This window comes from Mobula hypostoma, chromosome 7 (genome assembly GCF_963921235.1).
Source record: "Mobula hypostoma chromosome 7, sMobHyp1.1, whole genome shotgun sequence".
In the NCBI taxonomy this organism is placed as follows: Eukaryota; Metazoa; Chordata; class Chondrichthyes; order Myliobatiformes; family Myliobatidae; genus Mobula; species Mobula hypostoma.
Window position 1 is genome coordinate 163,216,859 of NC_086103.1, and position 16,213 is coordinate 163,233,071.

A 16,213-nucleotide genomic window follows, 5' to 3' on the forward strand; every position below is an offset into this window, starting at 1 on the left:
TGAATACTAAAATAATGCAATAAAAATTCTGTAATTATGAGGAGAAACAAGGTTATCAAGGGCTCTTTATGTGAGGTCAAAATCAAAAGATATCTTTTTTTAAAACTTGAGGCTTTGATGGAAAGGGGAGAATACTTGCTTGCCTTGTAGTAAATTGGTTACTACCACTTGTCTGACTTTCTTGAAGCATACTGTTTCTTGGCATAACCAAATGGCAATGTACAATTCTTCTATTCTCTTTATTTTATTGGCTCTTGTCAATTTTTGTATAAGCATAATGTATTTTTGTATTTTTTTCCTAATGTTAATGTGCAATGGATGTCAGAAATTATAAGGAAGTAGTTTAATACACACAAGATTAAACATGTTACACTAAGATTATCTCATCAGCAGCTACAAGTTCTACAGGATTTTTTCCTGGGTGCCAGGGTCAGGGATGTCTCTGATCGCGTGCACAGCAGTCTGAAGTGGGAAGGTGATCAGCCAGATGTCGTGGTACACATCGGTACCAATGACATAGGAAGAAAGAATGAGGGGGTCCTGAAGAGTGAGTATAGAGAGCTTGGTAGGAATTTAAAAAGCAGGACCTCAAGGATGGTAATCTCAGGATTGCTACCTGTGCCACGTGCCAGTGAGGGTAAGAATAGGATGCTCTGGCGGTGGAACATGTGGCTGACAAACTGGTGTAGGGGGCAGGGTTTCAGATTTCAGGATCATTGGGACCTCTTCTGGGGCAGGTGGGACCTATACAAGAGAGACGAGCTACACCTGAACAACAAGGGGACCAATATCCTTGCAGTGAGGTTTGTTAATGCTGTTGGGGAGGGTTTAAACTAGATTTGTGGGGGTGGGAACCAGAGTGCCAGAGCAGATGATGGAGCAGGGGTGAAAATAAAAGATGTTAAAAGTTCATGCAAAGTCACAAACAGAAGGGTTGTATGTGGTGATAATAATCTTCTGAAGTGTGTCTATTTCAATGCGGGGAGTATTGTAGGGAAGGCTGACGAGCAGAGGGCGTGGATTGACACATAGAACTACAACATTATAGCCATTAGTGAAACTTAGCTACAGGAGGGGCAGGACTGGCAGCTTAATGTTCCAGGGTTCCGATCTTTCAGACGTGATAGAGGCAGAGGAATGAAGGATGTGGGGGGGGCAGTGCGGTATTGCTAGTCAGGGAAAATGTTACAGCAGTGCTCAGGCAGGACAGATTAGCGGGCTTGTGTACCGAGGCCATATGGTTGGAGCTGAGAAACAGGAAAGGTATGACCACATTAATGGGGTTTATAAAAGACGACCCAATAGTCAGCGAGAATTGGAGGAGCAAATCTGCAAAGAGATAGCAGACAACTGTAGGAAACAGAGAGTTGTGATGGGGGATTTTAATTTTCCACATATTGATTGGGACTCCCATACTGTTAAAGGTCTAGATGGGTTAGAGTTTGTAAAATGTGTTCAGGAAAGTTTTCTAAATCAATATATAGAATACTAGAGAGGATGCAATATTAGATCTATTAGGAAACGAGTTAGGACAGGTGACGGAAGTGTTTGTAGGGAAACACTTCAGTTCCAGTGATCATAACACCATTAGTTTCAACTTGATCATAGATAAAGATAGATCTGGTCCTCGGGTTGAGGTTCTAAACTGGCAAAAGGCCAAATTTGAAGGGATGAGAAAGGATCTAAAAAGCATTGATTGGGACAGGTTGTTCTCTGCTAAGGATGTGATTGGTAAATGGGAGGCCTTCAAAGGAGAAATTTTGAGAGTGCAGAGTTTGCATTCCTGTCAGGATTAAAGGCAAAGTGAGTAAGAATAAGGAACCTTGGTTCTCGAGGGATATGGGAACTCTGATAAAGAAGAAAAGAGAGATGTATAACATGTATAGGAAACAGGGAGCAAATTAGGTGCTTGAGGAATATAAAATGTGCATGGTAGGTTATATTTAACAAATCTATTAGAGTTTTTTGGGGAGGTTACCAGGAAAGTGGATGTAGGGAAGGCAGTGGATGTTCTCTACATGGACTTCAGTAAGGCCTTTGACAAGGTCCTGCATGGGAGATTAGTTAGGAAGATTCACTCGCTAGGTATACACGGAGAGGTAGTAAGTTAGATTAGACATTGGCTCAATGGGAGAAACAGAGAGTGGTAGTGGAGGATTGCTTCTCTGAGTGGAGACCTGTAACTAGTGGTGTGCCACAGGGATCAGTGCTGGGTCCATTGTTATTTGTAGTCTATATCAATGATCTGGATGATAATGTGGTAAATTGGATCAGCAAATTTGGTGATGATACAAAGATTGGAGGAGTAGTGGACAGTGTGGAAGGTTTTCAAAGCTTGCAGAGGAATTTGGACCAGCTGGAAAAATGGGTTGAAAAATGGCAGATGGAGATAATACAGACAAGTGTGAGGTATTGCACTTTGGAAGGACAAACCAAGGTAGAACATACAAGGTAAATGGTAGGACACTGAGGAGTGCAGTAGAACAGAGGGATCTGGGAATACAGATACAAAATTCCCTAAAAGTGGCGTCACAGGTAGATAGGATCGTAAAGAGAGCTTTTGGTACTTTATAAATCAAAGTATTTAGTATAGGTGTTGGAATGTTATGGTGAGGTCGTATAAGACATTGGTGAAGCCGAATTTGGAGTATTGTGTGCAGTTTTGGTCACCAAATTACAGGAAGGATATTAATAAGGTTGAAAGAGTGCAGAGAAGGTTTAGAAGGATGTTTCCGGGACTTGAGAAACTGAGTTACAGAGAAAGGTTGAATAGGTTAGGACTTTATTTCCTGGAGCGTAGAAGAATGAGGGGAGATTTGATAGCGGTATATAAAATTATGATGGGTGTAGATAGAGTGAATGCAAGCAGGCTTTTTCCACTGAGTCTAGGAGGAAAAGTTTAAAGGGAACATTAGGTGGGGCTTCTTCACACAGAGAGTGGTGAGAGTGTGGAATGAGCTGCCAGATAAAGTGGTAACTGCGGGCTCACTTTTTACATTTAAGAAAAACTTGGACAGGTACATGGGTGAGAGGTGTATGGAGGGATATGGTCCAGGTGCAGGTCAGTGGGACTAGGCAGAAAAATAGTTCGGCACAGCCAAGGAGGGCCAAAAGGCCTGTTTCTGTGCTGTAATGTTTCTATGGTTTCTATGGACTTATGAATCATATGTAAATATTATGTTTGAAATAAAACAAACGTGCAAAGCTGCATTTAAATCAACTCACAGATGGGCAGCGTTTTTGCTGGTTGAAGGAACTTCTTGAATTTGTTGAGTTGATAATTTGTATATTTTAACTTAAAAGAATTGTTTGTATTGAAGCTAGCTCCATTTTGCTATTTCACACTTTTTCTCAGAGTGGTGCAAAGCGATCCTTTCCTTTTATCCACAAACTTCAAAGCTACCACAATTTCCATCAGAAAATTTCAAAAGTTCAAAACTTTGAAAATTTCATTTAGGATACATTTCTGAGTCTCATCTGTTGTGTTAAATTTGATTAAATGAAAGTTGCTTTTAAATTAGTGACCTGATTTTATAATATCAGACTTTTTATGTTGGGGTGTTACTGTTTCTCAGTGACCTGAGATAGAACTGTTGCATTGTTTGGCCTTGGATCAGATTTGCTTTCATCTGAGGGGAATCTGTTGAATGCATAGTTTATGCTGTGATATGCAAAGTACAAAGTGTTGGGTCTATGTGGTTGCCTGTATACTGATGAAACGTGTAAGTGAAAGCACTAATGTACTTCAAGAAACAATTTCATTTTTGTCTGAATAGATCCATTTGAAATTGAGAATAATGTAGTGGATGTCTGTATTGTTGATTCATATAGATGCATAAAACATAAAGTCTTTGTAAAGACCCTTGGATACTGGTTATATGATATCAATCCTTTTAGATGGGCCATTCAGAATTTATCAAAGTCCATATTGTTTTATGGAAGACAAGTAATGTTTGATCTTTTTTTGGAATTCTTTGAAAGAGTCATATGTATAGGTAAAAAGGGAGCTCATAGATATACTGCAATTAAATTTCCAAAAAGTATTTGATAAGACATTGCAATAAAGCATACTGTGGAAATTAAGTCTTCATAATTGAAGTGATAACCTAATAGTGTGAATGGGATTTGGGCCCAACAGCAAGGAAACAAGATTAGACATACCTTGCTAATTGGCAAGATGTAACAAGTGGTGTGTCATGGGGTTTGGCGCTGAGGCCTCAATTTCTTGCTATTCATGTAAAAGGACCAAGGGTACGTTGCTACGGATGTAGTGGCTAAATTTCATGATGATGTGAAGATAGGTAGGAAAGTAAGTTGTAAAGAGGCCATAATGGGTATAGATAGGGTAGTAGGCTAAGAGCTGAAAACGTAGCGTGCAAGGTGGCAAAATGTGAAGTTGTCCATTTTGGCAGAAAAAAATAAAAAGAAAAACATATATAAATGGTGAGAAATGACAGAGCTTCATGGTGAAGAAGGATCTGGATATTGTAAATGCATGATTTGCAAAATAGGTACAGCAAGTAATTGGAAAACCTGACAGAATATTTTTGTTGTAATGCTGGGGGAATTGAATACAAAAGCAGGGAGGTTTTACTTCAGTTCAATAGGACATCGATGAGACTATCCTGTTGTCCTGTAGCATGTGATTTAAGGAAGTATGTTAGTGTGCTTGAAGCAGTCAGAGAAGGTTTAATACACATACTTGGAGTGGGTAGGTTGTCATGTGAGGGAAAAATTGGACAGGTGGGTCTTGGATCTGCAGAGGTTTTGGAAGAGTGAGGGGTGACTTGATAGAAACATAAAATTCTGAGGGATCATGATAAGGTAAATGCAGAGAGGATGTTTCCTTGTGGGCAAATCTAGAACCAGGGATAACTGTTTAAACATTGGGAGTCCAGTCATTTCAGACAGAGATGAAGTAATTTTTTTCCCCCTTTGAATATTTCTTGACAAGCAGGATGATGAAAGATAGACAGAAGTGCAAATTTGAGATGAACATCAAACCAGCCATAATTATAGTAAATGACAGGGTAGACTCAAGTGACAAAGAAACCCAATGCTGCTCCTTGTTCCTTGTGCAGAGTGATTATTAACGTGATATAGAGATGGGCTATAAATCACTGGCCTAGAAAGGCAGATGCACTGGTAATTAGACATAGAATACTTGAGAAATTTATTTGCTCTTTGCAAGCCATTTTTTTTCAAGTAACATAGGATTTGTTTTGCATACGGAGGGAGTACTTAAGTTACATTAAGTAGCCTACTGTTGTTTACTTGACATTGGTAACTTTAAGTGGTGACAGATTAGTGCTGATTAGGGTGTAGTCAGTCCACAGTCACCGATACCTGCAATGGCACGGATGCTGCAGACATCATTGCTGTTTTTTGCTCAGAGCAAGGGCAGTGAGGTCTTGTGCTTATCTCTGAGGTAAATCAAAGTATTTCTTATAAGGTCGTACCCTAAGAAAATGGATTCTTTTTGTATTGATGTCCCCCACTCCCTTGCCAATTACCCCTTGTCAAAGGGTTGTTTTGAATTTTCTATATGAGGGTTGGAAGTACCCAGTGGGATCTGCTAGTCTCCAGGTAGGCTTCAGACCAGGGATTTTTCAAGCTCAAAGGAGAAACCTCCTTTGCCTCACAGAAGTTTCCAAGTTTGCGGGAAATGTGCTGGTGAACATAGCTTGGAACAAGGCAAAGGTCATCAGTACTTATGAATTTTGCCAGTAGAATCACAAAAGGACCAAATTAGCTCATTGTGAAAGATGATGTTCATGCTGTGAAGGTGGCAACGCTGTTTTATTTGACCTCTTGTTTTTTTTAAACTGATGATCTCCTACCTGTCATGTAACTCTCAAGAAAGCAATATCAATGTCCACATGATTTGAGTTTCTAAGCTGTGATAGCAAAGCGGCATTTATGCCTACCATTGTTGAGTTTTACTGTGGAGATCCTGCTATTACAGATCCTGCATCTTGTATTGTGATATTAGAAGATTAATGTTAAAACTCTCCAGGACCATGCAAAGCTAAATCTTCTCAACAGTACCTCAAAGGAACTTGACTATCAATGGGAGCTACAGTATGTCCACAGCTTTAAAGCCCACCAAAGGGGTGCATGTGAAAAGATTATTGGCTTCTCTACCAAAAAGAATTGAACTGGTTTGTGAGAATGGCCAGGAGATTGAGGAGCTAATTAACCACAGGCATTCGGCATTCCAGGATTGAGAGTCTCATTATCTCTAAAGGGAAAAGAAGTAGCTGAAAATAACTGAAGGAGAAGTCCAGCAAAAAGCATGCAACCTATGAAGAAGTTGACAGTTGGAGAGAATGCAGGAGGTTGTATAACCCACTGAAGCTATGTTCTGTATACTTTTTCAAGTACCCAAACCTATTTATGGCACAAGCTTTACTCGGAGCCAAGAATTCTGGGTGACTTTATCAGGGATAGCAATGCAGTCAACACTTCTGTGTACAGTATTACGAGACCACCTCAATCATGATTCTATTTTTAATGTAATCACTTCTTGACTCTTATCAGATCAGCCTTGCCATTACCCCTCACTGACCAGATGTCAAAAAGATCATATGTCAATTAAAAAATAACATTCTTAGGATGAGATAACATTCCTACTGAAGTTTTGAAATTCTCCAATAACAGAGAAAATATATAAAGGTTACCTGATGTAAATACAATTACAACATTTAAGAGTCATTTGGACAGTTACATGGATAGGAAATGTTTGGAGGCATATGGGCCAAATGCATACAAATGGGACTTGCTCTGGTTACACCTTGGTCAGTGTGGACAGTTGTGGCCTAAGGACTTGTCTCCATGCAGTATGAAACTTAAGAGCTTCAGATGTGAACACACAATCTCAATGTTTCCATTTAAGAAGAGGATAAACCAAGGGGTCTCAGAGTTGTCATAATCAGGACTGTCTTCAAGAAAGGGGATGTTCAACCAGAGTAACTACTGAGGGGAACTCCCTGTTGTCTGCTACAGGGAAAATCATTGCCAGTATCTTCTTAGCTTCTTCCATTCAATGGTTAGAGCTACTCCCTGACTTGCAGCATGGATTCTATCCACTTTGAGGCACAGCAGGAGAATAGGGTTGAGAGGGATAATGAGTCAGCCATGATGGAAATACAAAGCAGACGAAGTGGGCTGAATAGCTTAATTCTGCTCCTCTGTCCTATAGATGTGACTTTTGCTGCATGATAACTCCAAGAAACAAAACAAGGAGCAGCACCAGCCACTATACATGGTCTTCTTTTGGCCTCACTAAAACATTTGACATTCAAATTCACTAGAATAGTAAGCAAACCAATATCAGCTTCCTCTCCTTGGTTAGCATTTTGGCTACATTGGGCAAACCACATGGCTTGCATGTCCAAAACTGATTCCTGAAAAGAATGCTCTGTTCAAAACACTTATCATGAGAAGTGGTATCCAGACACAGAGAAATTATTAAGATTTTCTCAGAGCTTCATTGAAAGAGTGCAATGAAGGGTCTCTTGGATAGTCCAGTTCAGGAATGCTACTACTTCATTTGGAGCCGTCTGGTTAGTACTAAGAAACTCGAGTCTGTGCATCAAGAGAACACAGAAGCCCTGCATAAATGTCAGAAAGAGAGCATCACCTCACAAATTATCCTGTACCATATGTGAAAGTCTGTGGTCTCCACTCTAGCCTCATCAGTCATCGCTAAACCCACAGGACTGGGAGTGAAAGCACCATTCTCAGTCCTAAGGAACTGCTGAGAATAAGATAGTTATTTTAAAAGACTGGTGATCTTTAATATAGTTGTGCATTCTTCTAACATGTTCACAAGATAAAGTTTCTGGAATACATCACCACAATGAAGCCACCTTCAGGGTGGAGGAGCACCTTATTTTCCATTCCCATTGGCCAAACATTTTAATTCCAGCTCACATTCAGTCCTGACATGTTAGTCCATCGCCTCCTCTTGTGCCACAATGAAACCACCCTCAGGGTGGAGGAGCAACACCTTATATTCAGTCTGGGTAGCCTCCAACCTAATGGCATGAATATCGATGTCTCCTTTCAGTAAAAAAAAATTCTCTCTCCCCCTCCTCTTCTTCTATTCCCCACTCTGGCCTCTTGTCTCTTCTCTCCTGTATATCACCACCTCCAGGTGCCTGCCTTCCTTCCCTTTCTCCTATGGTCCGCTCCCCTCTCCTATCAGATTCCTTCCTCTCCAACCCTTTACCTTTCCTACCCTGGCTTCACCTATCACCTTCTTAACTATCATCCTTCCTCCCCCCACTTCTTTTATTCTGGCGGCTTCCCCTTCCTTTCCAGCCCTAAAGAAGGGTCTCAGCCTGAAATATTGACTGTTTGTTCATTTACATAGATGCTGCCAGACCTGCTGAGCTCCTCCAGCGTTTTGTGTGCGTTACATTCGAAAGACGTAATTTTTTTCGCTAATATATGGGATAGTCTACACTTGCCCATAGATTTTGATTACTACCAGCTATCAGTTGAAAACGTTCAGCAACCAGCACTTTGTGTGTCATAAGGAGCCTGTTCTTCTAATGAAAGCCAGAATTGGCATCCTTTAGTATGTAATTTTGAGGTTTTATTTTCTAGAGCTGCTGGAGCTGCTTCATAGAAATTAGCACAAAGAAATAATTCATTCTTTACAACTGGTTAGTGGCTCTATAGAAGCTTACTTCACTCTAATTACGTCTTTCTTTAAGTCCCTTTGTGCTCATTCGTTATTGACCATTGTTTTGAATGTATTTTTTATTGGACTTAGCCTGATAATGTTTGACTAAAATCGTAACAAAAGTATCTAAAGCCTCTTCAGAATTGGATTGTTTTTAAGGGTGCATTGCTGAATTATTTGATTTGGAATGTACATCTGTTGATTTTACTGGGCAAGTTCAAATAATTGTCCATCTTATCCTGTGAAAGTTATCAACATTTAGAGGTTTGAGTAAAATGGTCTTACCATGAACTGTGTAACTATCAGCTGAGAAAATAAATGACTTCGGCCGATTTTGCAATCAAGTGGCCTCTGACACTTAAAACCTGAAGAAAGAATGTGTTTTTGAGCAAGATACAGATAGATGCCTGGCAATACACACTAAATGCTGGAGGGACTCAGCAAGTCAAGCAGCATCATTGGGAAAGAGTAAACAGTGGAGTTTTCGGGCTGAGACCCTTCTTCAGGACATACAGATGTCTTATCTTGTGTGAGTCATATCTTCAGGAGTGAGAGGGCACAAATAAATATTGTTTCTGCAGTGAAATTGCTAAACAATGTGGTTTAAAAAATGCTCTATTAAAGCAAAAATACAATGTAAAAATCCACGTCATAACTAATTAAGTGGTTGTAAGAAACTTGACATGGATTTACATACAAATAAACTTATGAGTGGTTAGTGAAACTGAAATAAATTAAAATTAGAATTGACATGGTTTCTGTTTTATTGTACTTTTCCGAATGTTGAAGTATAGATTTAAGAAACTGCTGTTTTTCTGAAAATTACTATAACACAAATGAATGGTATAATACTGTGCCAGCCTCTTTCAAACTTCTACCAATACAAAAAGAGAACCAGTCAAATTGTTTAGATGACTGTCACATGAATGTACTCATTGGCCTCTGATCCAGTTAGTAAATGTTAGTATCCTCTGCTTGAAATAGTTCTGTCAGGCTGTCTGTGTAATGTCTATGGGTGGAAGCAAATGTTAGACACGTGAGCAAAAGCTGTTTCCTGCCTCATTGTGGAGTGAAGTGTTCTTTGCTTGTAGATATATTGCAGTCAAATCGTGTAAACGTTGCTTAATTTGAAGAGTGACCCTTTACTATTACCCAATGCAGAAATCTGAAGTGTTACCGTGTAAGTGAAACTTTCTTGTTGTTTGGTCTGTGTGCAACTTGTTGATTTTTCTTGAAGGTAATTAAACTTGACATTGATTACAAGAAGCTTAGAGCCATTACAAATCAGTATAATTATGCACATTTGTGCCAAATTTTAGAATAGGCACTGAGGGAAGAATGTTAAAGAAAGACAGCTATTTTATTTAACACCTTATTCAAGCCTAAAGTACAGTTTGAAAGACATTAAGTCAATAACTTAAGAGCCTCTGTCATCCACTTTTATATTGAGAATTTGATTAATTTCAAAATTATTTTAATATTATTTCAAAATTATTTTGAAGTAATCAAATAGACTAGAGTGTATAAAATTAATAGGTCATGATCCTATGAAAATGTGTTGATATTTGTAAAATAGTTATTTTCTTGTATGCAGATCAAAAGATGTGTGTGACTTGAACTCTTGGAGTAGTAGTAAAGCTTGGCATTTATATTAATTATTGGAGGGGCATGTGGAGAGAAAAGGAAAGTGGGACAAATTGAATATCTCTTTCAAAAGGGCCAGCAAACCCATGATGAACATAATTAATTTCTGAGCTAAAATTTGCAGCACTGAATCAGAGTTTGAGTAACAGCATTTCAAAAGATAGCACAACTATAGTGTATTACTCATAGTGTACCACAAATTGTCATGATTGTAATTCAGTTACATTTAACATAATTAAGGAAAAGGTCAAAAATAGAACAAGAATAGAAGCTTTCAATTGATAATAACTTTACTATGTGGAAGACATGTTTTCAATATCAATGTCAAATTATTCAATGTTGTCAAAACTCCAAAAGAATGTAAAATAAGAATTGCAAAGTGTACATGAAAAAAGAATGGCAGTGGAAATCAAAATAATGTTTTATAAGTAAGTGAAAAATGAATTGCAGAGGATATGGTTGAGTATGGAGGTGCAAGATATGGCAATGATGTCATGCACTTTGGTGGAAGAACTAAATGGGCAGGCTATTATTTAGATGGGGAGAGAATTCAAAATGCAGAGATGCGAAGGGACTTTGGAGTCCTTGTGCAAGATACCCTAAAGGTAACCTCCGGGTTGAGTCGGTGGTGAAGAAGGCCAATGCAATGTTGGCATTCATTTCTAGAGGTATAGAATATAACAGCAGGGATATGATGTTGAAGCTCTTTAAAGCATTCATGAGACCACACTTGGAGTATTGTGTGCAGTTTTGGGCTCCTTATTTTAGAAAGGATATACTGATGTTGGAGAGGGATCAGAGAAGATTCATGAGAATGATTCCAGGAATGGAAGGGTTACTGTATGAGGACTGTCTGGCAGCTCTTGGGCTGTATTCCCTGGAGTTCAGGAGAATGAGGGAGGGATCTCATAGGAACATTCCAAATGTAAAAGGCCTGAACAGATTAGATATGGCAAAGTTATTTCCCATGGTAGGGGAGTCCAGGACAAGAGGGCACGACTTCAGGATTGAAGGACATCCATTTAGAATAGAGATGCGACTATAGCCTTTTGAGAATCTAATGATATCACTGGTATTTTAAGGAGAGGTGCTATCTACAAAATTTCGCTTTATGCTGATGATCTATTGCTCTTTATTTCTAATGTCGAGAATTCGTTATCCCATGTGCTTTCGTACTCTCCTGTTTTAGCCAGTTTTCAGGTTATAAACTGAATTTACATGAGTGAACCTTTTCCTTTGAATAATTGGATACCAACTAATTCTAACCTTCCTTTTAAAATTGTAAGTAACCAATTTACTTACTTAGGTATAACAATTACTAAAAATTATAAGTGCTTATTTAAAGAAAATTTTCTTACCCTATTGAATTATGTAAAAAGGACAGTATCAGATTGGTCGCCTCTTTCGTTATCATTGATTGGTTGAGTTAATTCTATTAAAATGAATATTTTACCTAATTTATATATCTTTTTCAGGCATTACCTGTTTTTATCCCTAAATCTTTTTTTGATTCTCTTGATTCTATTATATCATCCTATATATGGAAAAATAGGTGTTCTAGACTAAACAAAATTTATCTTCAGAAAGCTAAAAAGAATGGAGGGCTAGTTTTACCAAACTTTAGGTTTTATTATTGGGCAGTTAATATACGTAATCTTACATTTTGGTTATATTACATTAATCGTGAGGATTGTCCGATGTGGATTTCTTTAGAAGACAACTCTGTTAATAAATTTTCCATTATTTCTCTTCTTGGATCCTCACTTCCTTTATCCCTGTGTAAGTTAACTCACAATTTGTTAGTTAAACATACTATGAGAATTTGGGTACAATTCTGAAAATACTTTGGCTTATTGAGATTTTTCTCTTTCAAGTCCCATTTTTTCTAAATCTTTAAAAAATCTTCTATGATAGATGTGGCTTTTAAAGAATGGGATAGATTAGATATTAAATGCTTCCAGGACTTGTTTGTGGAGGGAAGTCTCCTTTCTGTTGAGCAACTGTCAGCTAAATATAGCTTACTCACTTTTTTCGTACCTACAAATAAGAGACCTTTTACGGTCTTAAATATGTACATTTCCTAAAAGTCCTGATAAGAATCTACTAGATATATATTTAATTTGAAACCTTTTTATAATGGATCTATATCTAGTATTTATAATACGTTGCTGAGAATGAGAAGTATTCCTTTAGATAAAATTAAAAACCTTTGAGAGCAAGACTTACAGACTTCAATTTCTGAGGAAACTTGGAATGAAATTTTTAAATTGGTTAGCACTTCATCGTTATGCGCTCATCACTCTCTCCTACAATTTAAAGTGGTCCATAGAGCCCACATGACCAAGGATAAGTTGTCTCGCTTTTATTTGGATATATCTCCTTATTGTGATAAATGTGATAATGGAGAAGCTTCACTCATTCATATGTTTTGGACATGTCCGAATATTGGAAAGAAGTATTTCAAACCTTCTCGGTACTTTTTAAAGTAAATTTTAAGCCTAATCTTTTGACCGCTTTATTTGGTATTGTTGGAGGAAAGGATATTATTTTGGAGAAATCTGATTTGCACCTTTTGGGTTTTATTTCTCTTATGGCTAAGAGGGCGCTCTTGCTTAAATGGAAAGATGCGGTCCCTCCCACTCACATTCAATGGCTGCGTGATGTCATGTCATGTTTAAATTTACAGAAGATTCGGTGTTCAATTTCTGAATCTAATCAAGACTCTCAAACATCGTGGGCACCTTTTTTGAACTATTTTCAAAACCTTTGATTTGCCGTTAAAGCACAGATGATGGCTAATAATGTACTTTTTTTTTATTTTTTCTTCTTTACTAATCAGCTTCGGTCTTGATGGTGGGTCAGATTTTTTTTGCATATAATAAATTTACTATATTTCAATATTATGAATTAATCAATTTGTATGAATATAGAGTAAGGAGTTTGTATGTGCGATTCAGTATAATGTATTTGATATATTTCTTTTTTCTTGAACTCTGTATTCTCCTATGTAGAAAATTAATAGAAATATTGAAAAAGAATAGAGATGTGGAGAAATGACTTTAGTCGGAGGGTGGTAGATCTGTGGAATTTGTTGCCACGAGCGGCTGTGGAGGCCAAGCACTGGGTGTATTTAAGGCAAAGATAGATAGGTTCTTGATTAGCCAGAGCATCAAAGGGTATGGGGAGAAGGCAAGGGAGTAGGGATGACTGGAAGAATTGGATCAGTCCATACCTGAATGGTGGAGCAGACTTGATGGGCTGAATGGCCTACTTCTGCTCCTACATCTTATGGTCTTATGATTTCAAATAATTGCTCTACTTTGAATCTGTGTTCATTAAAAACGGGATATGAATGCAGACATTGCATTTGAAGATTAGATGTTTTGAGAGGAAAGTAAAGTTATCTTTATTCAGCATCCTTAAAAACAGAAAATCACCAAGCCTGCATTAAATGGATTGTTGTTCCTCTCCACCCCTTGTGGCACATTGGGTAACAATCTTGCCATTTCTTTAGCATTTGTCTTTTTTACGAGGTTGAGTTGCCTGTTCTACCCAGCATGGGTAGAAACCGTGCCTAGAGCCAGCCGGATTCAAATCCAGGACCACTCGCCTCAAAGTCCAGTGTGGATGCCACTACACCACCAGCTAGGGCATTAAATGCATAGCTAGCTGTTAAGTGAAGGGAGAGAAAAATGGAGATTCTTGCCTTAGTTTTCCATTTCCATTTGTCTAAGTGGTCCCCAACCACTGGGCCGCAAAGCATGTGCTACCGGGCCACGGGGAAACAATATAATTTGGCAGTATGATGAGTAAAAAATAAATGTCACTTGAAAGTTTCTTTGGAAGAGGTGGTAGGGGACATAAAAGGCCTAATGATGATGATAACGCAGAGACAGCTGATGCCGAGACTGCTAAAAAAAAAAGAAAGCTTCCTTCAACAGAAAATACGAGTCATACATAAAATATGGCTTTAATGCAACCGGTGATTCACACGCTGCAAGCCCCCTGTGTGTGATATGTGTAGACAAGCTGTCTACTGAGGCAATGAAGCCCTCAAAACTGCTTCAGCACCTTGAGTCCAAGCACCCTGCACTTAAAGACAAATCCGCTGAGTTTTTAGAGCGGAAAAAACGTGAGCAAGCGGGACAGAAGCAAGTGCTGAGAGCCTCTACTTCCACAAATGCTGCTGCTCTGAGAGCGTCGTACTTAGTGGCTAGCCGTATTGCAAAGGCTAAGGAGCCTTTTACTGTTGGTGAAGAATTGATTCTGCCTGCTGCCAAGGACATGTGCCGTGAACTGTTGGAAGAAGCTGCGGCTAACAAGATGACACAGGTTTCTCTTTCAGCTACCACAGTTTCAAGGAGAATCAATGACATAGCGGAGGACATGGAAGCACAGCTGTTGGAACGGCTTAACGAGTCACCATGGTATGGTATCCAGGTCGACAAGTCTACTGATGTTGACAACAAGGCAATACTGCTTGTTTATGTGCGATATATATTTCAAGATGATGTGCACAAGAATATGTTGTGTGCACTGCCGCTGCCAACTAACCCAACTGGGGCAGAACTATTCAAGTCTTTGAATAACTACATGTCAGGCAAAGTGGACTGGTCATTCTGTGTTGGAATATGCACAGACGGGGCTGCAGCTATGACTGGACGGCTGTCTGGTTTCACTATCCGAGTCAAAGAGGTTGCTCCTGAATGCCAGTCTACACACTGTGTCATACACAGGGAAATGCTGGCTAGCTGAAAAATGTCACCTGATCTTAACAGCATATTGTGTGACGTTGTTGAAGTTATCAATCACATCAAAGCAAAAGCCCTTATCTCAAATCTGGCCAGGGTTTTTGACTTAAGAGAGCCGCTACAGAGATTTCTGTCAGGGGAAAAGTCATCACTGGCAGCACACTTCAGTGATGAGGAGTGGATGGCAAAACTTGCTTATCTGTGTGACATCTTCAACCTGCTCAGTGAACTCAATTTGTCACTTCAGGGGAGAATGACAGCTGTCTTCAAGACGGCAGATAAAGTGTCTGCTTTCAAAGCCAAACTGGAACTGTGGGGACCGTGAGTGGACAGGGGCATATTTGACATGTTCCCAACATTAGCTGGGATTTTGGGAGAGACTGAGACTGCACTGTCCTTCTCACAGCTGGTGCACGATTACCTATCTTCGCTGTCGACAAAATTCGAGCGTTACTTCCCAACCGCAAATGACCCAAGACGTGCAAAGGAATGGGTCTGTGACCCATTTGTGAATGTCCCCGGTGAATCATCCATGTCAGCGCGGGAGGAAGATCAACTCCTCGAGCTTGCAAATAACGGTGGGCTGAAAAGCATGTTTGACATAACATCTCTGCCGGCATTCTGGATCAAAGTCAAGGCTGAATATCTTGGGATAGTCACGAAAGCACTAAAAACATGGCTTCCATTTCCAACATCATATCTCTGTGAAGCGGGGTTTTCTGCAATGAACACAACAAAAACAAAATTGTGGAATAGACTGGACATAAGGAACCCCCTTCGAGTATCGCTGTCTCCCATCACCCCTCGATAGGACCGCCTCGTTGCGGGAAACAAGCCCAGGGCTCCCACTGATTCAGCGATATTGGTGTGTTGCAATGAGTTTATATGTTCATACGGGGAAAATATGTGCTGTGTGTTTAATATCCAAACGTTACTTAAAATGTTATGATGCTATTGACTTATAAGTGACTTGTCACTATATTCATGCGAGGAAAATATATGCTGTGTGTTTAATATTAAATTCGTTAGATAAACCCTTTTGGAAACGAAATTGAGTGTATTAGCCACTTATAAGTGACTTATAGTTAACTTGTCACCTATATTCAGGTCGTGATTAACACCCCCC

The 16,213-nt window shown here is 39.0% G+C and overlaps 1 protein-coding gene across 6 annotated transcripts in view; it reads left to right on the forward strand.

Moving 5' to 3' along the window:
• Positions 1 to 16,213, forward strand: part of LOC134349723 (inositol polyphosphate-4-phosphatase type I A) — a 271,499-nt gene that overhangs the window by 94,328 nt on the left and 160,958 nt on the right. The window contains exon 1 of one of the 6 annotated variants that reach the window (XM_063054478.1): positions 9,548 to 9,872. The exons of the other annotated variants lie outside the window; for them this stretch is intronic. The gene's annotated coding sequence lies outside the window, so the exon portion shown is untranslated. Of the gene's footprint in view, positions 1 to 9,547; positions 9,873 to 16,213 lie in introns of those variants that run through there. 6 annotated transcript variants of the gene reach the window in all.